Here is a 27,793-nt window from a genome sequence, read left to right as displayed (position 1 = left end):
CCATCAAGCCCCACAATGCCAAGGAAGAATTCCTGACACGCCTTAGCTCTGACGTGAGGCTGCTGTGTAAACTGCTGTGTTTTCACTGTACGCTCAGCTTCTGCTCTTATAGATATGGGGCCGTTTAGTTACAGAAATCAGACAATATTTTCCTAGCCCTCATTCCTCATTTGCATCAACTTTGTATATTTTGAATATATTAAGCACATTATTATATGACACTTTATTTTCCTTTTTTTTAACAAATGGTAAAATTATATGCACACCAAGCAGCTGTTCTAAAATAATTTTGCTTAATATTTATCGTCAGAAAAGATTTGATTTTTATTCCTATCTTTATAGTTAAATATTCAGGCTGTATAATATTTCTTGCATCCGAAAGAAATCATGAGTTGAAAAAGTATAATAGTTTAAAATACATATATAATAGTTATATTATATATAATAATTATATATATATATCATCTCTGCTTTGATCTGTGCTGAATTTGTGTGTGTAGTGTGTGCACACGCATGTGTGTGCATATAGAGATTAACATCAGGTGCCTTCAATCTCAGTCTTCACCTTAGCTTATGAGACAGGGTCTCTGGTCACACCTAGATTCACTAGATGGCCAGATGCTTGGCCAGTGAGCTCACAGCCTCTGTAGTGCTGGGTTACACACCTGTTCATTCACACCTGCATTTTACATGGGCGCTGGGATCTAAACTCACAGCCTGGCACGACGGGGATTCTAATGAGGGAGCAATCTCCTGAGTTCCCTGTATAAAATTTTCTGAGCAAAATTTATACCATTCTGGAAAGCAGGCAACATTAAAAGACCTTTGTAATATCAATCCTGTCCAGCAGTATATGGTTTCTGTTCAATAGTGATTGTACAAAATTTCATTGACTATTTGCCCCCCTCCTAGACTAAAGTGAAAGAATGAAAACCATAAAAGATAAACAATGCATAGCATTTGGGTAACTATGAATATAAATCAGTATAAAGTCTGGATTACTAATAATGTGCACCTGCAATCTACCCCTGTCCTCAAATGGCTTCAGATCGATTTCTTGCTAATGCACCAAGTCTCAGGCAGTTCACTACTGTGTGGAATTGCCTTAGTAATAGGCAAAGTCATCTGCTTCTGGAATATCAATTTCATTTTCTGTGTAAGTAATATACCTAAAATTGCCTAAAGAATTCCTTTGCGTGTAACGTGTTTTCGTCGTGGCGGGGGTAGGATTAGAGCAAGAGACCCTCACACAATTCTGAGCAATTCAAACTAGTACATATGAACGACCTAGGTAGTGTATTAGAAAGCAGATTTCTGATTTGGTCATTTTAAGGCTTGGGAATTCGTCTCTGACCAAGTTCCCAGTGGCATGGCGGCGGTGGCTGCTGCTGCTGCTGGGAACGCCTGCGGCAAGCAGGCTCCGCAGCTTAACCACTGTGAGCCTGTCCACCCACAGTTGTCAGATTCTGCCACAGAGCAGCGGCAGCAGCTTCTTCTCCTTATGAAGGGCACAGTAATTGTGCTTCGGAGGGTGGAAAGCTGAACTTTTCTGTTCGACACTGAAGTTCGAATATGGCGTCATTGCGAACCTCTGCTGAGTTATTGAAGACAGTATCTTGTGAGAGACCAACCATGGTGGTCTGAATGTAATTGGTCTGAATGTAATCTCAGGGAGTGTCACTATTAGGAGGTCTAGCTTTGTTGGAATAGGTCTGGCCTTGTTCGAGGAAGTGTGTCATTGGGAGGGCGGGCTTTGAGGTCTCCTAGGCTCAGGACACTGCCCAGTGTCTCAGTCCATTTCCTGTTGCCTGCAAGATGTGGGACTCTCAGCTAATTCTCCAGTACCATGCTGCCCGTATGCCTCCATGTCCTGCCATGATGATAATGGACTGAACCTCTGAAATTGTAAGTGAGTCACCCCGATTAAATGTTTTTCTTTGTAGGACTTGTCTTAGTCATGGTGTCTCTACAGAGCAATAGGAACTCTAAGACACTGACTGGGCAAAGGGTGATGGTGGCTCTAATTTCCGCTTCTACAGTGCTGTGTGGTTTGGACATGCACGCTTTTGTTGTGGAATATTAGTTTAACTATGTAAGATGTCACATTTGTTTATGCTGTGAATGTTACTTTAACTGTGTAGAGGTGTGTTACATTTGTTTATGCTGCATTTGTTTAACAATGTAAGGATGTGTTACTTTTGTTTTGATACATTTGTTTAATTGGGTAAAGATGTGCTGCATCTTGCCTGCCTAAGGCACCTGATCAGTCTATTAAAAGCTGAATGGCCATTAACTAGGCAGTAGAGGGGTAGGCGGGGCTGGTGGGAGAGCTAATAGGAGAAGGAGTAGAGAGAAAAGTAGTAAAAGGGAGAAAGAGAGGGGTGAACCAGGGCCAGAAGCCAGGCAGCCGCCAGCTGGTCAGTCACAAGTGGAAAGGCAAGACTTACAGGAAGAAAGAAACATAAAAAGCCTTGAGTCAAAATGTAAATGAAGAGAAACAGGATAATTTAAGTTAAAAGAGCTAAGATCAGGTCATACATTTGTAACTAACAAGACGTCTCAGAGACGGTTGGTGGCCCAGTCTTTGGAGGGACAGAAGAGCCGGGAGAAGGGCTTGCCTGGTGAAGATGCTGGCTGCCAAGCCTGATACCCTGAGTTGAACCTCTGGGACCCTTATGATGGAAAGAGGGAACTGACCCTGGGGTGGTTTGGATAAGAATGGCTCCCACAGGCTCATTTGAATTCACAGTCACCAGGTAGTGGAACTGTTTGAAAGGATTAGAAGGATTTGGAGAAGTGACCTTGGTGGAAAAGGTCTGTCATTGGGGATGTGCTTTGAGGCTATAAAACCCACACCAGGCCCAGGTTCTCTCTCTCTCTCTGCCTATAAAGCCTGCCTGTATGCGGCCATGCTCCATGCTGTGATGGTAATGGACTAAGCCTCTTAAACTGTAAGCAAGCCCCAATTAAATGCTTTCCCTAATGTGGCCATGGACTGACTTTCGCTTACTAGGCTTACAACTCAAAGCTTCAGTTGCTGTGTTCTTTTCCTTTTATAAATTTAACTTTATTGTCCAAAGATAATGCAATATGCTTTTATAGAAGTTAAATGGGGTTTAATGATTTTTGTATGTATCCATACTACAGATCTCATATTTTACAAATTTTGTTAAGAACAACAATTAATAAAACTTTGATAAATCTGGGGAACTCTTATGTACACTAGACCAAATGTGATACTTCAATAAATATTTATGATTTGTGGGGTTTATTAAAAAAAAAGAGTAGCCTGGTCATGGTGTCCTTCGCAGCAATGGAACAGTGACTAAGACAGACCCCATGGCTTGTCCCCTTGACTTCACCACATGCTCAGTGAATCTGTGTGCCCCTCCCTCACATACACTCATTCACAAAAGACAAACAAACTGAGCAAAGGAAGGGAAGCTTGGCAAACTTTAAGCTTACCTCATGCTCACTAACGTACCTTCATGGGCTGTTTTAACAGCATAACACCAGATGCCATGATGCCACTGAATCAGAAAAAACTCGGACAGCATCAAGTAGTATATAAAAAGCCAATCAGAAATATAGGTCCATTTAAAATAGTTTTACTTTAAATATTATAAAGTTGTGAATTATAACATTTAACAGATGTGGAAAGAATGCATTTAATGTTCCATTTCCATTCCACGTCACTTCAATGTCTATCTCATTTTCACTTGGCACACAGAATCTATGAATATGACAGCTTCATGCTCAGCTTGGTTCTTCATGGCATTAGCAGAGTCACATTCAAGAACCCAAGACCTAAAGTAGGAGAGTTGCATGCACTACCAAATGATGGTTTTATGTCCTTCTGAAACCTATAACTTCTACTTTGGAAGCTTCTCTCCTGAGCTTTTTAATTTGTCGGTTTGTGGTTTATTGCTGCCATCTGCCTGGCTTACTGGGGTGACGGCTATCACTGCAGCTTGGCAGGAACTAGAATCACCTAGAAGACCCGCTGCTAGATATGAGGGATTCCATGGACTAGATCTAGACTCTAACTCACCACAGACGAGCTGCGATGGACCTATTCACCATGATGCTCTGACTCACAGCAGGTCCACAGTCTGAAACCTCGAAATCCGTGAGCTGAAGTAAATCTTTTCTCCCGTAAGTCCTTTTTCTCAGGGGTTTGTGATAGTCAAAAAAACCAAGTCTTCGGGCTTTCAGTTGGTTCTAGGAGTGTTGCTTGCCCCATTTGTCGCAAACGCCAGCTGCAGGAGAGCGAGGGACGTGACACCCCAGTAGAAGACAAAAGGAGAGACAGCATCTGTAGCGAGTGGAGCTAGGCTTAGGTAGATGGTCATGATTCTCCATGACCACAGCATCCTCCTTGGCTTCCTGAGGCAAAAACCAGCATAGGACACCTCAGAGTCAAGACCCTAGGAGGATAAGATGGAGACCTGGCAGGCATCCTCCCAAGTATCTACAGCCAGTTTAAAGCCCTATCCTTGGGGGAGATGTCAGACGATCAAGCATCACCTGTCAACTTTGGTCCCTATGCATCTGTTCCTCAATCTTTATAACAGTGAGACTGACCCAAGCAAGAAGGATTGCAATTGAATGTGACACTATATGTAGGAAGACTCTGGAATGAGATTAGTCATGATGCTTCTTACTATTGTTTTCCAAATGCATCAGCCAAAAGGTCAACTAAAATTCTTGTGCTCAGTGAAAAATTTAGGTATGAAACCGTAGGAGACTGTTGTCCCCAGAGAGGAACACAATTCTTGTTTTTCCATCTGACTAGTCAGGCTTGATGGCCACCTCTACAGCCACATGTCTATGGTTGTAGAGAGTGGAGATGGTAGAAACTGAAGTCTTAGCCAAGGCAGGAAAGATGTCAGGGTTCTTCTGGCTAAGGGAGAGTAGAAGGAGGTTCTGGGAAAGGGACTGGTAAGGGCTGGGCCTGCTAACGCATTCATCTCTGGATTCTGAAGCACTGGATGAGGAAGCCAATGGAGGACATGATTCCTGAAGTGGAGGATTCCTCCTGAGACTCTGCTCTTTCCAGACTTGTGGGGCAAATAGAAGAATCAGGCAATGTAGGAAGGAACATCCACATATGTGGAGTGTGGCGGAGTTTAATGCGATGACTAATCCTTGATGCTAGGAAAGTCTTCCAAAAATAACATGTACCAAACGAAATATGTTAACCGCGGAGGTGGATGACTTTGAGCGATGGCGTGGGAATAGAGTTGAGTTTGCACACCACCGGGCTCACAATCGCAAGGACTTCCATCCATCCAAGCAAACCGCGTTACTGTGTGTAGCAGTACTTCAGACTGTTAATATAAGGACAGAGGGGCCCCAGATAAGGGGAATCGGCCAATAGAAGGTGAAAAGATGACTCCAGGGTTATTCTCGCCAGCGTAAAGCGTGAATCAGTCTGCCTTATGTCTGAAAATAAGATGTCTTTCCATAGTGAGCAAAGGAAATGGGTTCACAATGGAAAGCTCAAGAGCCACACAGAGATTGAAGGCACCCCCACCCCTGCTTCCACCCCCCCCTTGACCACCTTCCGCTGCTGCCCCCATCCCCATCTCCACCCCAGCCCCATCCCCGCCTTCACCCCCGCCCCCCTCCACCCCTGCCCCTTCCCTCGCCCCCCCTGCCCCGCCCCCGCCTCCACCCCTGCCCTCTCCCCTCTTCCGCTCCTGCCTCCACCTCTGCCTCCACCTCTGCCCCCGTCCCCGTCCCTGTCCCCGCCCCCACCCCAGAAAGTTATTTTTCCTCCCAGTTACAGTTTGGAAGCCCAGAGATTGATGGGTGAGATTTGGACCAAAATAGAAACGCATACCACTTCAGAAATACTGCCCAGAGCATAAGGAAAATGCCCCACTCTCTTCCTGCCCAGTCTTGCACCACTACCTTTGACCAAATAGAACCTAGACCCTTCCGCGGCTCTGGTAAGGAAGGGCATATCTGCAGGTGGCCTGACAAACGCTGGCGATGAAGACTGGCACAAACCTAATCAATCTGGTGTATCACAAACAGCAGCTTAGGGGGTGGAGGCCATGAACCTGTGTGTTATGTGCTCTATTTCTCCAGGCTGCTAAATTTCTGACTATGAAACAGCAAAGTGCAACTCCTTTGTCTTAAATATAATGTCCTCTGTATTTTGTTAGGGTGATTCAGCCTCTTACAGTCATGATCCTGGCTAAAGAATCTAGATCAGGGTCTCCAGGGGAAGGGAGGCAGAGGCTTTAGCTGTTGTTTCTGCACAGAATGAAAAACTCACTGTCCACAAATTACAAATATCCACACACAAAATTTATATAGTGAGTGTGAAATTACATATCAGTTAAAATGTGTTTACCTTTAAATATTTAATCCATGTGTATGATGAGTAGCGTGGTCACAATGGCACCAGTGCACAGGAAGCTATGACTGAATCTCATTCCATTGCTATGCTGACTCCCCATCTCCAAAACGGAACTCTAAGGAGGTTAGCTAGAGAAGCCACAGGTCATGAAATTGTTGCCTGGCCTGGAGCTGGGGCAATCTCATGTATTCTGCAAGCTTCCTTCTGTGTATGTGGTTTATATGGAAAAGAAGCAAAGCCCAGGGATGAAGTTCAAGGAGCAACATCCATTTAAACAGGAGGACATCCAAAGAAATGAAACTGCAGAGCTACCGGGTCCCCTCTGTGCAGTAATTACAGTAGCTTTACGAGCCCTCCAGACATCCTCAGGGGATGAATGCACATACCGCGTAACACGAGAGAACGCTGTCCAGATGCGAGCTATCGACACATCTACCTTTCACACAACCTCAGAGGCTGAAGCCAAAGAAGAAGCCAGATGCATCGGCAACTGTAAGATCTCATCTCTGGGCTGTCCCCAGAACACGATAAGAACAGGAAGCGGGTTCACAGTGCAGTTGAGTCAGGAGGATGGGACTAGAAAGGGTTAGCACAAGAGCCTCTGGGGTTGACTGATCCCCTCTACAACGGCTTGTCATGGCCCATGACTTGTCAGACCTCATAGGCCCACAGGAAAGAGTGAAGTGAGCCTGACTCGGCGGGAGTTTAAAGTCAAGGTTGAACAAGTCATTGTGCGTGTTATAAAGAAGTGGGGTACCTAGGGCAGTTCTTGTGACCATATAAACAAGATCAGAGCCTGAGAAAACGAATAGCCCACTGTTTGGTCTTCAGTTTGAGGAGGACTTTGGTTCTCCCACATGTCCACTTCCTGACTAAATGGCCAGCCACACTGTTCTTCCTCTATGCTATGATTTGACTTCTGCAGAGGTCACCCAAACTTATGCTATGGTGAGAGTTATGAGCACTCCATATCTGAGGTCAAGGAGACCTAGACAAAGGATGGCTCTCCTTTGTGTCTCTCCTTAGCTTAGGGCCCTGTTCTATCCCTCTGGCCTCCAAGGTTAAGCTGTTTTTCAAAATTACGAAGTCTTGATTTTATTTTTCTTGTAAAAACTTTGAAACAGAAATGAAACCCAATCAATTGTTGCTTGTATCAGTCTCAGATTTTATCCCGTGCTAAAGCCAGGCTGACAGTTGTTGGCGATGACCACTCATTGGAGTTGCACAGGTCCGCTAGGGAAAGCTATACTGAAGGTGAAGGGGTAGAGAGGGTGCGGGAATCAGCAGTCCCTCCCCCCCAACCCCCACGCCCCTTCAGGGAAGGCACTGAGTGACCTGCAAAAGAGGAACAGTCTTCAGGTCAAAGGTGAGAAGTCTTACGGTCCAACCAGGTTTATAGGTCCAGCTCTTGAGGGGTCTTCTGATGTAGCTGTCACCACTGAGGAGCAGTGGGTGACTCTAGAGTGTTGTCCTTAGATAAGCTACTGTCATCGAGCCACCACTTCATCCAGGAGCCTATGTTCGTGTCCTACGCTATGACAAAACGCCAGAGGAAGATGACGTCAGGAAAGATTCGTTCTGGGTCATGCTTTGTGAGTCGGCACAATTGTTTTAGGGCCTGTGGTGAGGCAGAGAATCATGGCATGTGATGGAGGAGAGGGGGAGGAGGAGAAGTTAAAGAGAAAGGAGCAGGGATGGGGCCATGAGACTGGGGAACAAGCTATGCCTTCAGAGTTCATCTCCAGTGACCTACTTGTCCAACCAAGCCCCAACACCTGATACATCATCCATGGCCCTTATCCTTGGATTAACCCATCGATGTAGCCAGCATTCTCATGATCCAGTCATCTTTCAGTAGCATCACTAACCGGGGACCAAGACCCCAGCATGAGAGCCTTTCTAATGGACACCTCATTAGAGCCACCACCGGGTCTGTGTGCAGCTTTCTCAGGCCATCTGCACAGTCAGCCTGGGAGTTTAAACCAGGCATCAGGAGATGCAAGCAGCCTGTGAGCTGGCTGGCCATACTCACATTCTAGAAAAGGCCAGGCTAACTAAGGACATGTCAACACTGGGGAATTACATTCTGTACACAGCCTTTCAGTCCCTGCAGCGAGTGACCTTTAGATGTTACTTGAGCTGTTATTTTGATACAGATATGGTTCCACCTTTCTCCTAGTCTTCTCAGCCCTCCATCTTAACTTTATCCCTAAACAACTCTCACTCTGAGCCATGAGGTTCAGGGATAGCGAGGAGGGCAGACTGGAGGAAGCCCACTTGGTCCACAGTGCAAATGCTTACAGACTCTGCTTGGACCGGATGGACTTGAGAAAACTGAAACACAGAAAATCTTAACACGGGACAAATTTGTGTTGGAAACTTCAGGTTCATAAATTTAAATGCTGCAAGTGTCACAGTTTTATCTTCTAAAGTCTACTGAACAACAGCAAAGCCCCTGACGTTAAAGCATGTAAAATTATAAGCAAAGACAAAAGCAGAGGTAACAAGATGTTTAATTTTTATTTTAATTATTTTAGCTATCAAGAGTGAACACCCTATCACTGAGTTATAACCCTAGCCTGAGATCTTTTAGAAGATAATAATTAAGTAATTCTTTAAAGTGTGCATCTGCCTATAATTAGAATATATTGGTAGATAAAAATTATTCCTTTAGGGGCTGACGAGATGGCTCAGTGGTTAAGAGCACTTACTGCTCTTGCAGAAGTCCTGGGTTCAATTCCCAGAACCCACATCGTGGCTCACAGCCATGTGTAACTCCTGTTTCATGGGATCTGATACATCCTCTGACCTTCAGGGGGGTTCCTGCACATGTGTACTGTACGTACATGCATTCCAGAACACACATAGAGAACTACACATAAAATAACAACAATAAACATTAAAAAAAACCCTGTAAAATGTTTTTGTGTGTTTAAAGAACCATTTAAACCAATACCATCAATAGAGTTTGCAATTATAACCATTCACTTTCGGTTTTTGAGACAGGTCTCACACATTCCCAGCAGGCCAAAACTTGCTATGGAAGCTTGGATCACCTTGAATGCCTCCTGCCTTTGCCTCCCGAGTACTGGGGTTACAGATGTGTACATGATGACGTCTGGTTTATGCAGGGCTGCATCAAACCCAGGGCTTCACGGACATTAAGCAAGTGCTCTACCACCCGAGCCACATCCCCAATGCCATTCGTTATTAATGGACTAGAAAAGCTTTTAGTTTTATTCCGTGTTGCTATTCCCTGTGGAGAATTCTGTTTAATTTCAAATCTGTAAGCGGTTCTATTTGCCCCCTGAGGTTCTCTGGACACTATGGTCACTCTGCATTCAATCCCATTTTTCTTTCAAGCTATAATTGCGTGTTCGCACCATGGAAAGCAAGTGCACTTACTTCCTGAAAGTAGCTTCAGCTTTGCCATCGGGGTGAATTCCTAGTCACAACACTCTGGACACAGGTACGTAAATAAGGGGTAGTTTGAGCTCAGAGTTCTTCTACTGTTTTGAACTCTTCAGAGGAAAGGGACTAAAACAATCTAGTGTCATTATACATATTATTGGCCAAATCCCCTGACAGCTTAAAAACCAAGCCCAACGGCCGCGCAGAGGAGGGCTGAGGGCTTAGCAGTGATTCAAGCACCATGGCGCACACACGATGAGCCATGACTGTATCCTGTGAACACAAGGGTAACTCTGGTATTTCACTCAGTCCCTGACCAATACAAACCATTTGGGCTTCCCTAGCGTTTCTGGATTGTTTTACATTTCCTGAGACCAGGAATTCTGGGAATCCTCAGTGTGCTCTGGGTCCTAACTTTCCATCTCATTCTCCTGACTCAGTAGGAAGGAAAACTAAAGCAAAGATGGTGGGAAAAGCAACATAGGCTCTGTGCCAAGAAGCAGGATGTGGTTGTCTTTATGTTACCTGCATTTATAGAGGCCATGCAAAAATGGATTCCTTTAACCATCTAGCAAAGGGCCTACATACTTAAAGCAATGGGTACAATAGACATATGGTAACCTCTAGCGATACTTTGTTAGTAATCTTACAAATAAAACTTGCCTAAAGATCAGAGTACAGAGCTATGCCACTCATTAACCACAGAGGCCAGGCAGTGGTGGCACACACCCCTAATCCCAGCACTCAGGAGACAAAGGCAGACAGATCTCTTTAAGTTCAAGGCCACCCTGGATTACACAAGATTGAATGTGTTTAAAAGAAAAACAGAGCTCACACAAAGGTGGTCCCAGCACCTGGGATACCATGCCTTTAATTTCAGCACTAGGAAGGTGGAGACAGGAGTTATATGGCTGGGAAGAGAGTGAGGAATATAGGGTGGGGGTAGACAGGATCTCAGAAGCAGTTTGGGGATTCAGTCTGAGCATGTAGTCTGAGATTTGTAGAGAGAATATCCAGTCTGAGGATTTGTATAGACAGGATTGTCCCTTTGGTCTGAGCATTGGTAGAAGTAAGAACTCTGTAGTGGCTGCCTGTTCTGCTTCTCTGATCTTTCAGCATTAAGCCCTATACTCAACTCCAGGTTTTTATTATTAATACCATTTAGAATTCATGCTACAGTAACCTGCCCCTTTTTGTGTTGTCCAACTTTGTGAGCCTCTATAGACACTCTATTGTCCACAGGTAAGTTTATGCTATGCTTTCTGACTTATTAGATGTCTACAACAAAAGGCATACTCCGAACGAACTGTCCAAATGGTTCCTAAAAGATGTTGAATCAAATAATAATAGGACACAATTTATTCCAAAACCATACACTGACATCTCAAATCTTAAAAGTACCTGCAGATGGCTAATTGAATCTGATTTTGTATAGGTAGAAACTGAGATAATGTCCTTTGAAAATGACATTTTTTCCATTTGCAAGAAAAAGTACATTGTGTGTGTGTGTATAAAACAGCCTCCTCTAAGTGTAAATTCACCCTTTCTTCTGCTGGCTCGGGTACAACAAAAAGATAAGAATGTTCGCCTTGTATCTGTATCACGAAGCAAATGTTAAATTCCCCACACATGAAGAAGAAAGCACTCGTGATGACGGCACCTTCTGCTTTGCAGCTCATCCCTTACGTCAGCACCGCAGCCTTACTGTACCTGGTAAGAACAAGTGATTCTTACTAACGTTAGCTGCGTTCTGGAAAAGAGAAGGATGACCGTATTTGGTATGATGGCTACATGCTAAAAGAATGCTTCACCAACTCTTCATCTGCAGGCATCTCTGGGCTATTTTTAAGTCTTAATTTTTTAAAAAGTAACACATACTTTATAAAAATTCTCATTTCTAGTAACCATGCTCTGCTTAGTCCCCAGAGGTTTATTTCGGTGTCCAAACTGTCCACGTGACTGAGAAGTTTTTAGAATACCCATTGTCAAACGTGAAGAAGACTGTGATGATGTGTTTCTATGGCAGCAAATCCCATAACCCACTGCTGTGTTTTGTGCATTAATGCCTCTGAAATCACAAACTGCCTCACGCTCTACAACACCCTCCAATCACCGCCAACCAGGTGAGGAGTATAATGTGGCTGTCACTTCCTGTACCCCCTTGCGATACTCAGTCAGAAACATCACCTAGCAACCACTTCAGGAGAGCCATGATTGTATGCTGTGCAGACATCTCGACATCTTCAAGATCAAGAGCGTGTCACCCCTGGGTCTTACAGGATTGGTGTCATTGGCTTGGGGAAAACTCCCAGAGGCTAAAGCAATGTTCTAGTGACATTGCATATTAAGGGATCTCGAGGGGACATGTGTCACCCTAAGGTTGGACAAACATAGACACTGACATGGCCAAGTCATTCAGAAATGGCAGAGTCTGAAAAAAGTTCTTTAAAATAATAGCTTATCCACCCGGCTTTTCTTAGATCTTCTTTCTATAATTAAAGTCTAAATGTAATATGTAAAGAATAACTTAGATAAATTTAAGTGGTAAGATACTATTGTTAGTCTTATTGTTAATCTTATTTTATTTTTTTAAGGTTCTATGATATAGATATGAATAATTTGCATTGGTATGGAATTTGCTTTATTGGTATAAATTTAAGGTCAATCTTGTTATATGTATATTTCTGCTCTTGATTAAGGTATTGTGATTGTGTAGTTCATTTAAAAATGTAATGTATAATTAAGAAATATAGGTTAATAGATAATCATCTATAATAGTCAAGTTTGTAGTCATGTTAGTTAGATTTTCTAGATATGCATAAATATATTTCAGATAGGCATTCTTCATATCTTTCAAAGACTACAGAATATGGCATTTAAAATGTTTTAATAACTTAAGGCTTTTCATGACAATGAGACACATCTGTTCCTGGCAGCACCAGCTACTTCAAGAGGAAGATGGGCATCGAAGAGGCTCCTTATGGAGTTTGATAGCCATTTGGGCAAGAAACTGCTCTTGCCTGGACTGTTGCATAAACTGGACATAAAGAACCCACAGAGAGAGGACTGCTGAACTTGCCTAAAGGTGAGATGTTCCTTTGGGGTTCCTGTTTCATGAAAGAGTCTGTGAGACATTCTGCAGGACACACACACAAAAAAAGTAACTGAAGTGTCTTTGAAATTTCCTGCTGGATGCTATGGGCCTGTAAGCTGAAGATGGATGCCCCAATCATATAGAATAACTTTGGGTGACTGTCCAGGCAGTGAGATGTCTCTGTCATTTCTAGAGTTTTGGAAGTTGCTTACTTCTGGTTTACTTAGGTAATATTATCTCCTTCTGAAGTCTTTGATGGAGTTGAAGAATTTATAGATATAGTTTTCCTTAGTTATGATAAAAAGATAAAGTAGATATAAATATTATAACTGTAATTCTTGCTTGATAACTGTTTTTTATATGTAATTTTACTATATTAAAGTTAAAGCCTTCCTTTTTGTTTAAACAGAAAAAGGGAAATGGTGTAGAAGGTCCTTCTGTATTTGTGTTGCTTTCATTGGTTATTTCAGAAACTGCCTTGGCCTAGTTGATAGGGCAGAACTCAGGTAAGTGGGGAAGACACAACAAAATTCTGGGAAGAAGGGCAGTGTGGCAGATGCCATGAAGCTCCTGCCTAAGACTGACGCTGGTTAGAATCTTTCCCACTGGTTAGAATCTTTCCCGGTAAGCCACGACCTCGTGGTAATATGCAAATTACTAGAAATGAGTTAAAACAAGATGTGAGAGTTAGCCAATAAGAGGCTAGAGATAATTGGCCAGGCAGTGTTTAAATGAATACAATTTCTGTGTGATTATTTTGGGTATAAGCTAGCCGGGCAGCAGGGACAAACAAAGGGTCTGCTCCTCCTTCAACAGTCCTACACATTTTATTATGAACCTGATAATTTTTTTTTCAGACAGAGGAGATAAAAACAAACCAGATACCCAATTTAAACTTGACCAAATTTTCAGTGGTCAAAAATGTTCAGCTCCGTCTGGTAGGATTGATGGATGGCCACTATTAAGCAAAAACTGTCAATTATGTCATTGTGTGTAGATTCATTCATACAAACCCAGCTTCGTTTTCCTCCACTAACTGAGTGTTTTCTCTTGGAGCTGCACCCAATTTTGTTACCAGTGTTCATCCAAGTCCATTGTGGAATTGGATGGTTTTGCTTTGTTTCTTGGCCAGGAGTCACTCAATTCTGAAAGTCTTGTGAGAAGATGTGACGAGAAACCTGTCACGTGTGCTGTGCGTAATGGTGGGGAAGGGGAGAGTCATTGCTCATTTTAACTGGCACCATTTCTATTTTTAGACTTAAGTGTGTGTTCACGTGCATGCACATGGATGTGTGCACATCTGCCACATGTGTGCTGGTACTTGTAAGGCCAAGAAAGGATATAAGATTTTTTTTTTTTTTTTTTGAACTGGAGTTACAAGGCGGTTGGGAGCCATTGAACCTAAGTGTTGGAAACTGGATTCTGGTCATCTAGAAAAGCAGCGAGTGCTCTTAACATCTGAGCCATCTCTCCAGCCTTAATTCTTTTTAAATAATTTTTGTTAACTGTAGAATCATTTGAAGCTCTTTTTGTGAACTGTTTGTTTTTATATATTTGGGTGTTTTCCTAATGAAGTACTTCCTATTTCTTGTTACTGTTTGCAGTGTATTTTACAAGTTAAAGGGATAACAAATCTTTGATCTATGCATGCAAACCTTTCCCCCCAGTTTTATCATCATTTGAGCTTTATTAATGTTAAGATTAAACTTTAGATACAAACTCAACTGCGAAGGCTTGTCCCCCAATTTCAAACTTGATAACTTTGCTGATCGCTTTCATGTGGCTCCTAGCATCATAAGAACTCTTTATAATGTGTGTGTGTGTGTGTGTGTGTGTGCATGTGTGTGTGTGTGTGTGTGTGTGTGTGTGCGTGCGTGTGTAGGGGGAGTGGGACAGATGACACACCTACATATGTAAATCCAGCTATCATTAGCATTTATCCCAAATTCCAAGACACTGTAGCCTATCCCTCAGCTCTGACCGGATGTTCCCCTGGAAGGATGATGCTCTAGGTTGCTCTGAACCAGTCACTCTACATCACTCGAGAGGTTGCACAGAAGTAGTCACAAAACTCACCTAATAACAAGCAGCTCCTTCCAATTACTCCTCTGCACCCTGGTCCCAAGCTTTGGTTCTCTACCCAGGCCGAAGTAGGGTCTCCAAGTGTTCCATTGAGTCAATCAGACATCAGTGGGATTGGTTAACACACAGGGCAACCAAAACTCTGTGAGGCCAAAGGTCAAGTGTAACCACTAGTGTAGTGGGCGTAGTTGCATTTCAGGGGTGAGCCACAGCTTTGCCACCAAACAGACAAAAGGTCTTGAAATAAATGAACTTTAAGCTTCCAAGTTTGTTTTCTGATCTATTCTCTCAGATGGGAGTAAAAGCATTACTGAAACTTCTGCCAATACTGCCTCTGGGTCTGAACTTCATGCACTTCTCAAATCTCCTTTCTTACTGCCCAACACTAAAAATAGAGTCAGGCTGGAGGGACAGCTCGCTGGATAGCATGAGGATCTGAGTTCCATCCCTCAGACCCATATATTTTAAGAATCCAGGTCATGGTAGCTTGAGCTTGTTCTAAGAGCACAGAGGGCTGAAATCCTGCAGATCCCTGAGGCTCACTTGCCAGGCAGCTCGCCTGGCAACCCCAGGTCAGTGGGAAATCCTGGCTCAAAAGATGAGAGGTAAGGCACCTGAGGAACTCTGCTCAAGGGTGACATTTGGTCTCCACGTGTACACTCACATAGCCTCACATGTATAAATGTATATGTGTATATATGCACACACACACAAAAAAATGAAATAAATAGGAGCTGGAGATATGGTTGCCTGCACAAGAACGCTATCTGCTCTTGTAGAGAACAAAGTTCGGTTCCCTGAACTCATGTGTGGACCCAATGCCCTCTTCTGAACTCTGTGGGTATCTGCACTTCAAAGTGCCCCCCCCCACACACACACAGAGAGAGAGAGAGAGAGAGAGAGAGAGAGAGAGAGAGAGAGAGGTGTGTCTTTCTCCACAGCTGCCATCCCGAACTCCTTGTAACAGCCCTTCCTGGACTAACAGGAACAGTTTGATTTGTGTTTTTCTTTCTCACTGCACGAGGAGTGCTGTTGGCCTGGAAGTCAAAGCTAGAAACATCAGCAGCTTCACTGGACTTCTGATCCACTCAGCGTAGCCAGGACAACATGGTCCTAAAACATATCTAAGTAGTTTTCCAGTTGGCTTTGGCAATCACAGGCCTGGAGCTCCTCCTATTCCCCTCAAGGATCTATTCAATAATATTCTAATTCTAATGGGATCCCCCCTCCCCGAAATGTGTCTGTTTAGGGTTTCTTCCCCATGTTTTGAGCTGTTATTATTTTTGCCTCTTTTACACAGTCATAGTAAGTTAATCTTAAGATTTACTATGGCTTCAAAATGGTTTGTGTGCTGCTCATATTTCCTGCTATTGCTTGAACAAGAGCTTGGGAAAAGACTACTTCTGAAAGAGTTATCCTGAGAAGCAGGAAATGCCTTTTAGTGGGGCAGGAGCTAGAGCTCAGAAGAGCATTGACTGGCTCTGAACTTCAGGGAGAGGATGGAACTTCTCTGCAGCAAAGCAGGTGAGAACAGTCTGATTGCAAAGAGAAAGACGGCGGGCGGGCGGGGGGGGGGGGGGGAGTCAGGAGCAAGTAAGACTGGACTCTACACGAGGCAAGGGAGAAAGAAAAACTTCTGGTGCCTAGCTGTCAAAGTCATGCTCAACCACGGAGAATTCAGTCCAAACACATGTCTTCTGCCCAGAAGGAAGGATGTAGGACTCCCAAGAAGCACCCAAGACACCTCATGAGGAGGCAGGAAGGCTACCGAAAATCAAAAATATTAGCTTTGGACACAATGTCTACTTCACTGAAGCAGATGGTGAAGTCAGGGACCGGAAGTTCCACTTTGAATGCAGAGTTTGTCACTGATGGGGTGACAAAAGCCAGAATGTGCCATTCACTTCACCAAAGGTTAAGACACCGTTGGGAACAGTGTTCGGCAATGTAAAATCAAGCCAGCTACAGCGGGGCTTCTTCAGTTTTCCCTGATACTCTGCACAGTGGAACAAAGCTGTTTGTACAGACGGCTCAGTGGTAAAGCGAGTACCGTCTTGAGCACCCGAGCTCACATCCTCAGACCCAGTAAAGTCAGGTGCATGCAAAGATGTATATCTAAAATCCAATTCAGTTTTATCTAATGTACCCGAGAGAGATATCAGCAAGGTCACTTGATAACCACACACACACACACACACACACACACACACACACACACCCGTACACAAATCTCCCTGGAAAGCTAAAATAATCCTAGAGAAATATTTACACTTTTAAACACCATAAAGATTAAAATCAGCATGATGGAGGCTTCGGGGAGTGGGGATACCCAACTGATAACTAGGTTTTATATCTTTATCTAAATCATGTTTATGTAACTCTCAGGTGTGCCAATTATGTTTCAATTGTGGCTTGAAATACTCTCACACTCTCCAAGGTTTTATTTCCAAACCAGCATTTTCCAGAAGAACCACAAAAACTATTCTTTCACGGAAGAATGAGGTGAGAATCTTTTAACTTTCTTTTTTAATTTGTTCTTTGTGTCTTTCCATCATGCATCCTGACCCACCCATCTCCCATCCCCTCGCATCTGCCCTGAGTTCCTACACTCTCCCTCCCCCAAATAAAAGAAAATAATTTTTAAAAACAATGAAGAAAGGGGGAAAACTCATCATGGAAGCTGCAGTGTGACATGACAAGTCTTTATCCATGCATCTTCATATGTAGCCGTTCATCACAAAGGATCACTGGTCTGGTTCGATGGCCCTGGTCTCTGCTACACTATGGACACTGGGCCCTCACCGGGACTCTTCCTGGACATTGCATTGCTGCCCTGTGTCATGAAGCTCCTGTAGTCCTAGGTCTGTAGGACCCCCTCCACTGGTGCTCCAGCAGATCACAGATGAGGTGGGTGTTGGGGTGGACTAACACCCAGCCCTGGCTCGAAGGCTGGGCAGCCACATGACCAATCAGTCTGCCAGCTCTCCCCCCTCTCCACCAAGGCAAGCTCTCCAACATTGCTCCTTGCAGTGATGAGCAAGGGGTGGGGTCAGCTCTCCTGCTTTCACATTCTCAGGGTTGGTTCGCCCATGCCTACACCGACACCTTCAGGGCCAGCTCTACTGGGTTGCCCAGGTGAGGCACAAGGGCCGATCTCTGAAGGACAGCTGCTGAGGAGTGGCGGGGCTAGCTCTCCCACTCTGATACTTCAGGACCAGCTCAAAATAAATTTTTTAATTTTTTTCAAGACAGGGTTTCTCTGTGTAACCCTGGCTGTCCTGGAACTCACTATATAGATCAGGATGGCCTTGAACTCACAGAGACTGGCCTGCCTCTACCTCCCAAGTGCTGGGATTAAAGGCCTGTGCCACCACCAACAACCAAGGTGAGAGTTTTTTTTTCGTCCTATTTGAAGAAGCAATTTTGGTTTGTCTCCTGGAAACTCGCCTAATTGCCCAATGGAACACAGCAATATTCTTTTTTTCTGCCACATCCAAAGTGACAATAAAACCACAGTTCTGATCACAAACATTGTACAGCTACTATTAGATAAATAATGGTGCCGGGGATGTTCCGACCTCCATTTCACAGGCTGATCCATTATGATGCAGAGTCAACAGAGGAGCGGGATTTTGTTGCACCCTTGTCTGTTTTGGCATTTACTCAGCTCTCGACATTCAACTTGGGATTCATCTTCTGAGCTGACTGTGCAAAGATGCATGTGAGGGGAAGAGGTATATTTACGATCAGCTTCCCAGCCACCCCAAGCAGCGGAGACATAAAGCCACCTTCCAGGCTTCTCAGCTCCATCCCCCACCACTCTCACCAGCACTGTTAGAACAAGGAAACACTGGTTAGAATTTCTCTGTAGAGTTCCCTGATCCAAAATTTAAAATGACCTAAAGACATGGAGTGTTAAAAACCAGGGGAAACACAGTGACCTACATTGAATGCTTCCCAATTCAATCTCAGCCTTTCCTGAAGGCTGCTGACGTCAGCCTCCAGCACATACTTAACCAGGTAGATGCAGCTTTGCTATTCTCATACTTAAAGGGAAGTAGATAATGTCACCTTGTTGTGAATTCCTACCTAAGTGGGAGTGTTCAGACAAGAAAATCCTGGTGCAGAAACCTCTCTGCTTTTCTGCTATGCCTGGACATTAGCACAGTGATTTTAATGAGAGGCCAACTTGGCACAGCTCAGACGCCTGCGAAGGACGCCCAAGGAAGCGTCTCAGGACATCCACTGACAGAAATACAGGGGGTTTTAGTTCACACCCTGGAATGAGTTGCACACACCTTACCAAAAAGATTGTTTCAAGCAATATAAATAGCTAACTAAATAAAAGTAAAAAGAAAAGATCCAAGCGTTGTTAAAGTGTGTTTTTATTATTATGTCTGTGTCTTTCCTATATCTTAACTGAAACGGTGCTGAAGTTGCTGGGGGGCCATGTTTTACCCCGGCAACCTGCTGCTCTGCTGTGTACTCGTTACTTCCAAGTCTCAGATGTTTAGAAATGAAGGCATTGGTTACAGTATCTTCACAAGTCCATTCACTTGGGCGGGAGATCTGAGGACTGCCCAGCTCCTCCCACTCTGGGCTCTCCCCACCAATGGGCTGGAGATCTGAGGACTGCCCAGCTCCTCCCACTCTGGGCTCTCCGCACTAATGTGCTGAGAGCAGAGGACTGCCCGGCTCCTCCCACTTTGGGCTCTCCCTACCAATGGGATGGAGATCTGAGAATTGCACAGCCCCTCCCACTCCAGGCTCTCTCCACCAATGGGCAGGAGATCTGAGGATTGCCCAGCTCCTCCCACTCCCGGCTCTCTGTCCAGCTGTACTCACATGTTTCTGCTGAGTGGTAGGGAAGAGAGAATTGCTGGAGACCCTTTTCTCAAGTAAATCTATAGCTCTCTGCCTCTGGTAAAAATTTATACAACCCTCTTCCTGTAAAATTGAAGGAAAGTATTGCAGGTTCTTCTGACTTTAAGTTGATAAAGAACGTTCCCCCAACTTATGGTGACCTTCATCCCTAGTCAATAAATACCAACTATAAGCTAAAATAAAAGTAATAAAAAGTTTTAAAAGGTAGTAAATAAAAATAAAAGCCACAAGTAGCTACCATTAACTAACATTTGAATGGCAGAAGGCAAGAGATAGCTACCTACCTTCTGGATGACAAGAGAGAGGACATGTGACTTCTTGGGGCACTTTTACAACCCAGAGGACCCAACATCCTAATCACCGGGGACTACTCACTTCCAGTGTTTGAGTCTAAAACGTTCCCCACAAACACATGCTTTCAATGTTTCTTCCCCAGCTGGTGGCGCTATCTAGGGAGACTCTGTAACCTGTAGGAGATGAGACCTCCCCAGCAGAGCTAGGTCACCAGGGACAGGGGGTAGAACGTGATAGCTGGGTCTCAGGCTCCAGACCTGTCTTCCCTGCTTTCTGTCAGATGTGATGAGAACAGCCTTCACCAGACACTCCCATCACCATGACACCATGATGCCTGCCCTGACATGGAAGACTGTGGGCTTAAAAAACCACAAGCCAAATAGATCGCTCTGCCCTTAAACTGGTTCAGTACTGTATTGTGGGCACAGTGCAGTGGAACTACCCAGCACTGTCACCTAAACTCACAGCTTTTAAATTCACAGCAGCATCATACACGCACATTATGGGAATGTAACGATACGGGTCTCCCAAGGCAACCGCTACCTATCTACATGGGGTGAATGAAATATTTTTCTCCAGTCACCTTTGAAAGTATTATGTAAGCTTCCTCAACATTTAGTGTCTGGACTTCAACTAGAAAGCAACTCCCATGATGCCCTGAGCCTGTGAACTGCCACTGAATGACATATTTGCAAGTAATTTCAGACACAGTAGCAGGCAAGTTTGAGCTATAATGGTCTGTCCCTTAGGTCTGAGAATTTTCCCATTTGCACACAGTTCCAAATGCAAAGGTCTGGAAACACCATTTAACTTTTCATTAAAGGGAAAGGCAGTAAAGCTGCAGGGGGGAGCAGTTTTACTTCAGGGCAGAGTCAAGCTATGCTCATTTAACAAGGTCACACCGCAGTAGGGAGACACTAAATGAAGACTTGTGTTTTCATCAGTGACTGTAAAAGAAGGCAAAGGGTGAGGAGCCTTGACTGCATGGAGGGAAGCGGCAAAGGTTAGGTTCTCTTGGCTTGTGCATGCCAACCTAACTGGCTCACTGCTAATCCCAGTGAGAATTTCTGGCAAAGACTGCTCAGAGCACGGGAGGGGTGGGTAGTGTTTGCAATGGAACCAAGAGGTCCACAGCCCTACCCAGGACGGCCAAGGTGGCACAGGATGGCCGCGGTGGCACAGGAACCCGCACAACTCCCAGTTGCTGACAGTGGCACCTCCTCCACTTTCTCAGACACTTTTGTGTTTGATCACTCCTGAAGGCTGACCAATGGCACCAGAGGAATTCAGAGTTGAGCAACCAGCATCAGAAAGGCAAAGGCAGGCATAGGTTCTATAGGACAGAAAGGCGTTAAAAGCTGCAAGATTCCGGTGACAAGGTGTCCCATTCAGATAGGGTCACGTGTTGAGAATGCTGCAATCAAGCCTGTGCCTAGGCTGCTTGCCCCTCTCTGAGACCTTCCGCACTTTAAACACTACCAGCAACAGCTGAGGACTCCATCCAGGTTCCACATGTACACTGGTTACAGTCACAAGAAAAGCAATAACCTTCAACTTTCCTTTGCCAAAATGTTCCAGTTGAAGTTAGTGTTTTAAAAAGTTACTCTTAGAACAAGTGCTCCTAATTCGGTATCTGCAACGGCTTAAACAGTGATGACCCGTAGAATCTGAATACCCTAGTGCGGAGTGCACAACGTGTGAGTTTGGAAAGAATATCTAACCTGAGCTCATCCTAGTAAGGTGTACATAGGATATTAGACACTTCCAATATACTTACTTTACAATTAAGCCCAAGTTGTGCCTCGGCTCCCCATGAGCCAGGGTTGGCCTCCAGCTGACAACAGTCCTCTTTTGGGGTGACGGGATTACATGCTACCCCACCATACCCAGCTGACGACTGTTCCCTCTCCCCATTCTTATAACTCAACCCTGAACGCTGCGGTTTAAGGTAAGGAAGTTAAAGTTAGACTGCTCTAAATTCTCCATATTCCATATAGTCAAACATTCTGAAAATTCTTCCTGAGGAGTTAAGTGCCAGAAATAACAACCACTGCACCAACCTCACACTTTTATGTCAGGAGAACCAAGCCCTGGGGGTAGCTTCGTGAGTAAAGGGTTCTCTGGGCTGTGCTGGCCACTGGCATTGTTTTCCCTGAGGGAAAGCTAGGAAAACTTTCAGAGCCTTGTGAGAACTTGTCAGGCACTGAGGAACAGCATTTTTGTTGACAACAGTTTGCACAGACAACAGGAGTCCCATAAGATTATGACGGAGCTAAAAATAGTCTTATTGCCTAGTGACACTGTAGCTCCAAACACAATACATTCGTCTCATGTTAGAAGGAAGCGGAATAGACAAACATACCGCACAGTCATGTAAACCAATGTGCTGTGAAAGGCTTATGTCTGGTCATACAGAAGTGTAGCAGACCCAGAATGTGCAGCATAATATTTGATGATGAAAATATCTGTTAGGCTTTATATACTTACCATAAGTTTAGTTTTTATTTTGTTCTTTTAATTTTTTTGTGTGTAGATGTTTTGCCTACATGTATATCTGTGCACCGTGTGCATTCCTGGAACCGGAGTCACAGACGGTAGTAGTTAGCCACCATGTGGGCGCTGGGAATCAACCGTGGGGCCTCTGGAGAGCAGCCATTGCTATTAACTGCTGAGCCGTCTCTCCAGCCCCTTTTACTAGTATTTTAGGCTATACTCCTTAATCACAAACACACTTTTAAAAATATGCATGTTTAAATATATACATAGGAATGTGTGTGTATGTACACACACACACACACACACACACAGAGTTAACTGCAAAGCCGCCTTAGGCAAGTCACTGAGGAAGTGTTCTAGAATAAGGCAATATCATCACAAGAGATTACAGCTCCATGCATGTCTCTGCCCTAAAGACCTTCTGTGGCCTTCCAGCAGGACAAGATAAGATAAGGAGGTGGGAGACAGTAATACTGATCATCCTGACTTTGTGTAGGTCTCTCCTAGTTTGAGCATTTGTGTCTGTTTTTAGCAAAAATGTTTATCAACTTAAAACTTTTTGAGTTCAAAAAAAGCTTATGAAATAAGAATATAAAGAATATAAAAAATTTCTGTAACTATTCATGCTTTGTTATATTTATCACAAAAGCACCAAAGGGTTTTAAATCCCTAAGATTTACTAAGTAGAAAGGTACAGTATGTGAATATTTATTATTATTATTATTGTTATTATTGGTTTTTCAAGATATGGTTTCTTTGTAGCTTTGGAGCCTGTCCTAGAACTAGCTCTTGTAGACCAGGCTGGCCTTGAACTCACAGAGATCCACCTGCTTCTGCTCCCAAGTGCTGGGATTAAAGGAGTGACTAATTTATCATACAGGAAAATCAAATTAGTATGAACAGTATTGTCCAAGTACACGAGAGTCCTGAAGGTTGCGGGAGGCAGGGTAAATCCTAGGTCTTCTGCTTCAGCCCACTCAACGTCTCCCTGGGACAGCTTCTAGGTGCGGGGGTCTTCACAGGTACATCATGGCTCGCCTTTCATCCTGTGCACTTGTGCCTTTTCTTCACTTAGGCATATTAGATACACAAATACGCACTAATGTGCTACGAAATGCCTATAATACAATAATATGCTGGAGCATTCCCTGCACTGCAAGTCCCGGCGTGGAGGAGACTACCGCCATGTACCTAAGACTGTTCTACAGTGTTTACAGTGATCAAATCCCCCAATGATCTATTTCTCAAACTTAACCTCATGATCAGGCAACAATTCAGCACATTTGAAACATATCAAATCTGACAGGCACAACCTCTTGACCTCTTAGCAGTACCAGACATCGAAATATAGTACTTTCTAGAAATTCTCTCATTCCTTGGTTTCCACAATTTCAACTTTCCTCTAATTAAGCACCTAATCTCTGTTACCAGCCTCTTAATGTCATTTCCTCCTCTGTTTTTTTCTTTAGCTTGCATAGCCTCCCATGTTGAACATACCCACCATAGCTGTTTCGACCACCCACAATCAAGCAATAACGCCAATACGTGTATACATCCTCCTCCACCTCAAACTCCAAAACCCAACACAGAACCCACATTCTTTTGCAAACCACTTCCCTTCCTTGCATTGCCTTTTGCAGCAGTGTTAGCATCTATCATTCACCCAGTTCTTCGTCATTCCACTCTAATTCTCAAATACTAGAAAGTATTTCTGGTATCTTTCCACGACCAGCCTTTTAATGAGCAGATCTAGAAGCCCCATGTCTTCCTGGGCACAGTCTTCAATACACCGTGCTTAGCTGTTTGGTGAAACAGCTAGAATCCTGGCGGTACTTCTTCTCAAACCCTCTCTGCTTTCCCTTCAGCTGGAAGAAAGCATTCAACTTTCTCAGCACCTTTTTCTTTACAGCCAACTTTGCTATCTTTCCTCGCCACCCAGGTTACCCGACTTGTTCCCCTCGTCTGTTCACTTGGTACCGCAAACCAGCTGTCGCCTTTGCCCACAGAGCTTTGATATGCTTCCTCGTTCTCCTTTGTTTAAAAATGACCTCACATTTTGGACCTCCACCAAAGCTCTGGTCCGTTTTATCATTCCTGGGGGTTCAGACTCTACTTTCTTTCTTTTTCTTTTTTTTCAATGAAAGGAGATCGGCCAAATGTCATTTATTCAACCTTGGAGAAATCCTTATATACCTAGCTGCTGCACATGGAATTCCGCCCAGGCAGGTGGGAAATCGCCATACCCAAGATGGAGTAAACAATGCCCTACAGCTAATCATCAGGCAGGGCAGAGGGAGCACAGGAACAAACAGAATGTTTTAGCTGGCTGACCAGAAACTGTTCTCAAGATGAACCCCAGGAGCAGGGGTAGACCCGGGCCCTACAGCTCCCTCTTTTATATAAATTATATGACTAGGCCTGTCTTGGGTGGCATTGGACGTCAGGCAATACCCCTTACCTGAAGGTGTAAGTCACAAACAATCCCACACCAGTTTGGAATTATGATGCATAGAATGGTTATTTATTTAAGGGGGAAAAACTTACAGATCTGTACAGACAACAGCCCTCTGCGCAATCAGGAAGGGAGCTTAGTCGCTGGAAGCGGAGCTGGAAGCCAGAGAGAGAGAGTGCGAGGGAAGTGGCAGCGTTTTTTTAAAGGGAGAGACCACGCCCCAATGGGCTGGTATCTTAGCCACTATTGGCTGAAGGAGTGAAAGGAGCTCCCACAACACTTACCCGTCATGGGAAAGCATCCAGGTCAAAACACATTTCCTGTCTTAGGTTGGGGTAGCCCCTCAAAAACCTTTCCCGTCATTGGCTCACTAGTGACCATCACCAAGTTCAGCCAGATTTGTGCTGACCGATCCTCTGGGGCAATAGCTAAGAGGACTCGCCATGTGGCAACATTGACCTGAGCTTGCCTATGGCTCTGGCACCATGAAACCATAAAGATGATGCTCCAGCACATAGAAGCATTCCTTAAGGAGACTGTGCCTGCTCAATCCTTAATAAGTCTGCCCAAATTGGAGCCCTTTAAGTAAGGTCTCAGCACTGGTGGGAGGGACCCTGGTATAGTTAACTAGAATCATCTCAAGAGCCAGTCTGTAAATTGTGTACTCCAGGGTCCATGAATAACAGCAATAAGCCATTTACTATATAACCTAGCAGTAGTCTTTAACCACAACCAAATGCAAAATTAGCTGCAATATTCATTTGTAAATTTAGCTGAATTTGAGTGTCCAAGACATTTGCAACCTGCCCTGAGAAGGTATCCATTGTGCTAGCAGAAGCAACTGACTGACTAATGGTAAATCCAGCAGCTATAGCTGCTCTAGCAGCCACAGCAGTGGCTGCTAATATCATGGGATGGGTTGATAGGTAGATAAACAATGGTTGGCACTCAGACGAACCACAGCCAGCTCCTCAGGATCCCAGCAACTCTTCAGTTGACAAACCAGTGTCTAATTCATAGCACGCACCAGATGCTCAGGTACCCATATTGGACTGTCAGCATCCTGCGGGAAAACACAAACAGCCCCTCTTCCCCACACCAGTACAGGATCTGGACCATACCAGGTGTTATCTGCTAGATTTTTCCATTTGACATGAGGCATCCCGGAAGAAACTGGGCGCTAATGCCGGTCAGCAGATTGAGCATCAACAGTCCAAAAATTTAAAATGTATAAAATAAAAGACAAATGGTCTCTGGGGGTGGAACCATATTCCCCCTTTTTTGTTTTACGCAAACGCTTTGAGCGTACGATGCGCTCGTTCCACTCTAGCTTGTCAGACTCTACTTTCTTCACACCAACCAGGTCACACTGCCATCGCACCTCGTCAGTTGCCCCTCTCTTCCCTCTAAGATGACATCGTTATCCCTTAGGAGGAGGGGGGTTCTGCCCTCTTCCTATAGCTAGGATTTCATGCTCTCTGGCTTACTTGGCAACGACTCCGAGCCATGTACTCAGCGACTAATTCTGAATTGCCAGTGAGGGCATTGCGGAGTCCTCACCAGCTGACAAAGTCAGGACTCACACCGTGAGTCTCTTTATCTGTGAGGTGAACTAATTGTCTTTCCTGCGTGTGAAGTGTAAGACTCGGGTAGGATCAGGCACGGGAAGGCGCTGTGCCAAATCTAAACTCCCAGAGCAGAGTCTCCCCATGTCTACCCGAATCTACTGAAGATGGGAGATTATAAGAAAAAAGTCCAAACTGGAGAGACATACAAACACCACTACAACACAGACAGAACCTCTGCCCCACATCCAGTGCCTCTACACCTCAAGGGTGAAGTGGATTTCGTGTGATGTGCACGACATCATGGTATTACATGTTAGCCAACAGGCAGAAGCCTGATACAGAGAAACGGCTGCACTGCCAGAAGTACGAACCTTAGCACCTCAGATTCCGTTCCTCTGCTCTCCCATGGCTTTCTAGCACACGCATACACAGATGAGAGATCTGTGTGGTACCGCACGAAACCGGAGTACACAATTACTTCTCATGCGCAAAGTTCAAATGTTCACAGTTCATGCATTGGAAGGTTTAAGTGTGAAACATGTAAAATATTGTCCTCATGCACTTGAACATTCAGTCCTCAGTCTGTGGCACTGTGGTGGGGGATTGTGGAATCTACAGGACATGAGTCTAGGAGTGGGCCTGCCTTTGAAGTTTGTAGGCATCTCTCTTCTAGGCTGGCTCTCTGCCTCCTGGTCAGCGGTAGCTGACAAAGCCCACTGTGCAATCCCTGGAACCACCATGTTGTTCAATTCAACCTCAATCCCCTGAAATTTGAGCCCAAATTAATCTTTCTTTCTTCCATCATTTGGGGCAGGCATATGTCACAGCAATGAGAAAGGTAATGAGAAGATTAATTCCACCTTTTCACATTCACCAGAACCCAGGAAAGCAGCCCTGCTGCGCTCTCTGCTTGCGTGTGATAGACAAGGAGCCTGAGGCCGGTAGCATGTCGTCATGAAACAGAGCTGAGAGTCATGCCTGGGCAGGCGCTCAGCCAGGGTCTAGCCACTCAGTCCTGCGGTCTGTCTAAACGACAGGGCCCGCTGTACAGTCTTGACAAGCGGGAGTTTCTTTTGCTTTCAGATAAAACGGTTCTTGCTTGGGTGACTCCGCATGCCGTGGGTTAAGAGAGTCACTTTCCC

General features: G+C 44.5%; 1 protein-coding gene and 1 pseudogene across 3 annotated transcripts in view; both read right to left on the bottom strand.

The window, feature by feature from the left end:
- The window catches only part of Rnf150 (ring finger protein 150), a 237,412-nt gene that overhangs the window by 186,209 nt on the left and 23,410 nt on the right, over positions 1–27,793 (bottom strand). The gene's annotated exons all lie outside the window — the stretch shown is intronic.
- LOC121455597 lies at positions 13,875–14,097 on the bottom strand (annotated as a pseudogene).

This window comes from Microtus oregoni, unplaced genomic scaffold, assembly GCF_018167655.1.
Source record: "Microtus oregoni isolate MIOR12 unplaced genomic scaffold, Mior012 000014F_ref0000157, whole genome shotgun sequence".
Taxonomy (NCBI): domain Eukaryota; kingdom Metazoa; phylum Chordata; class Mammalia; order Rodentia; family Cricetidae; genus Microtus; species Microtus oregoni.
This window is presented reverse-complemented; position numbering and strand designations above follow the sequence as displayed.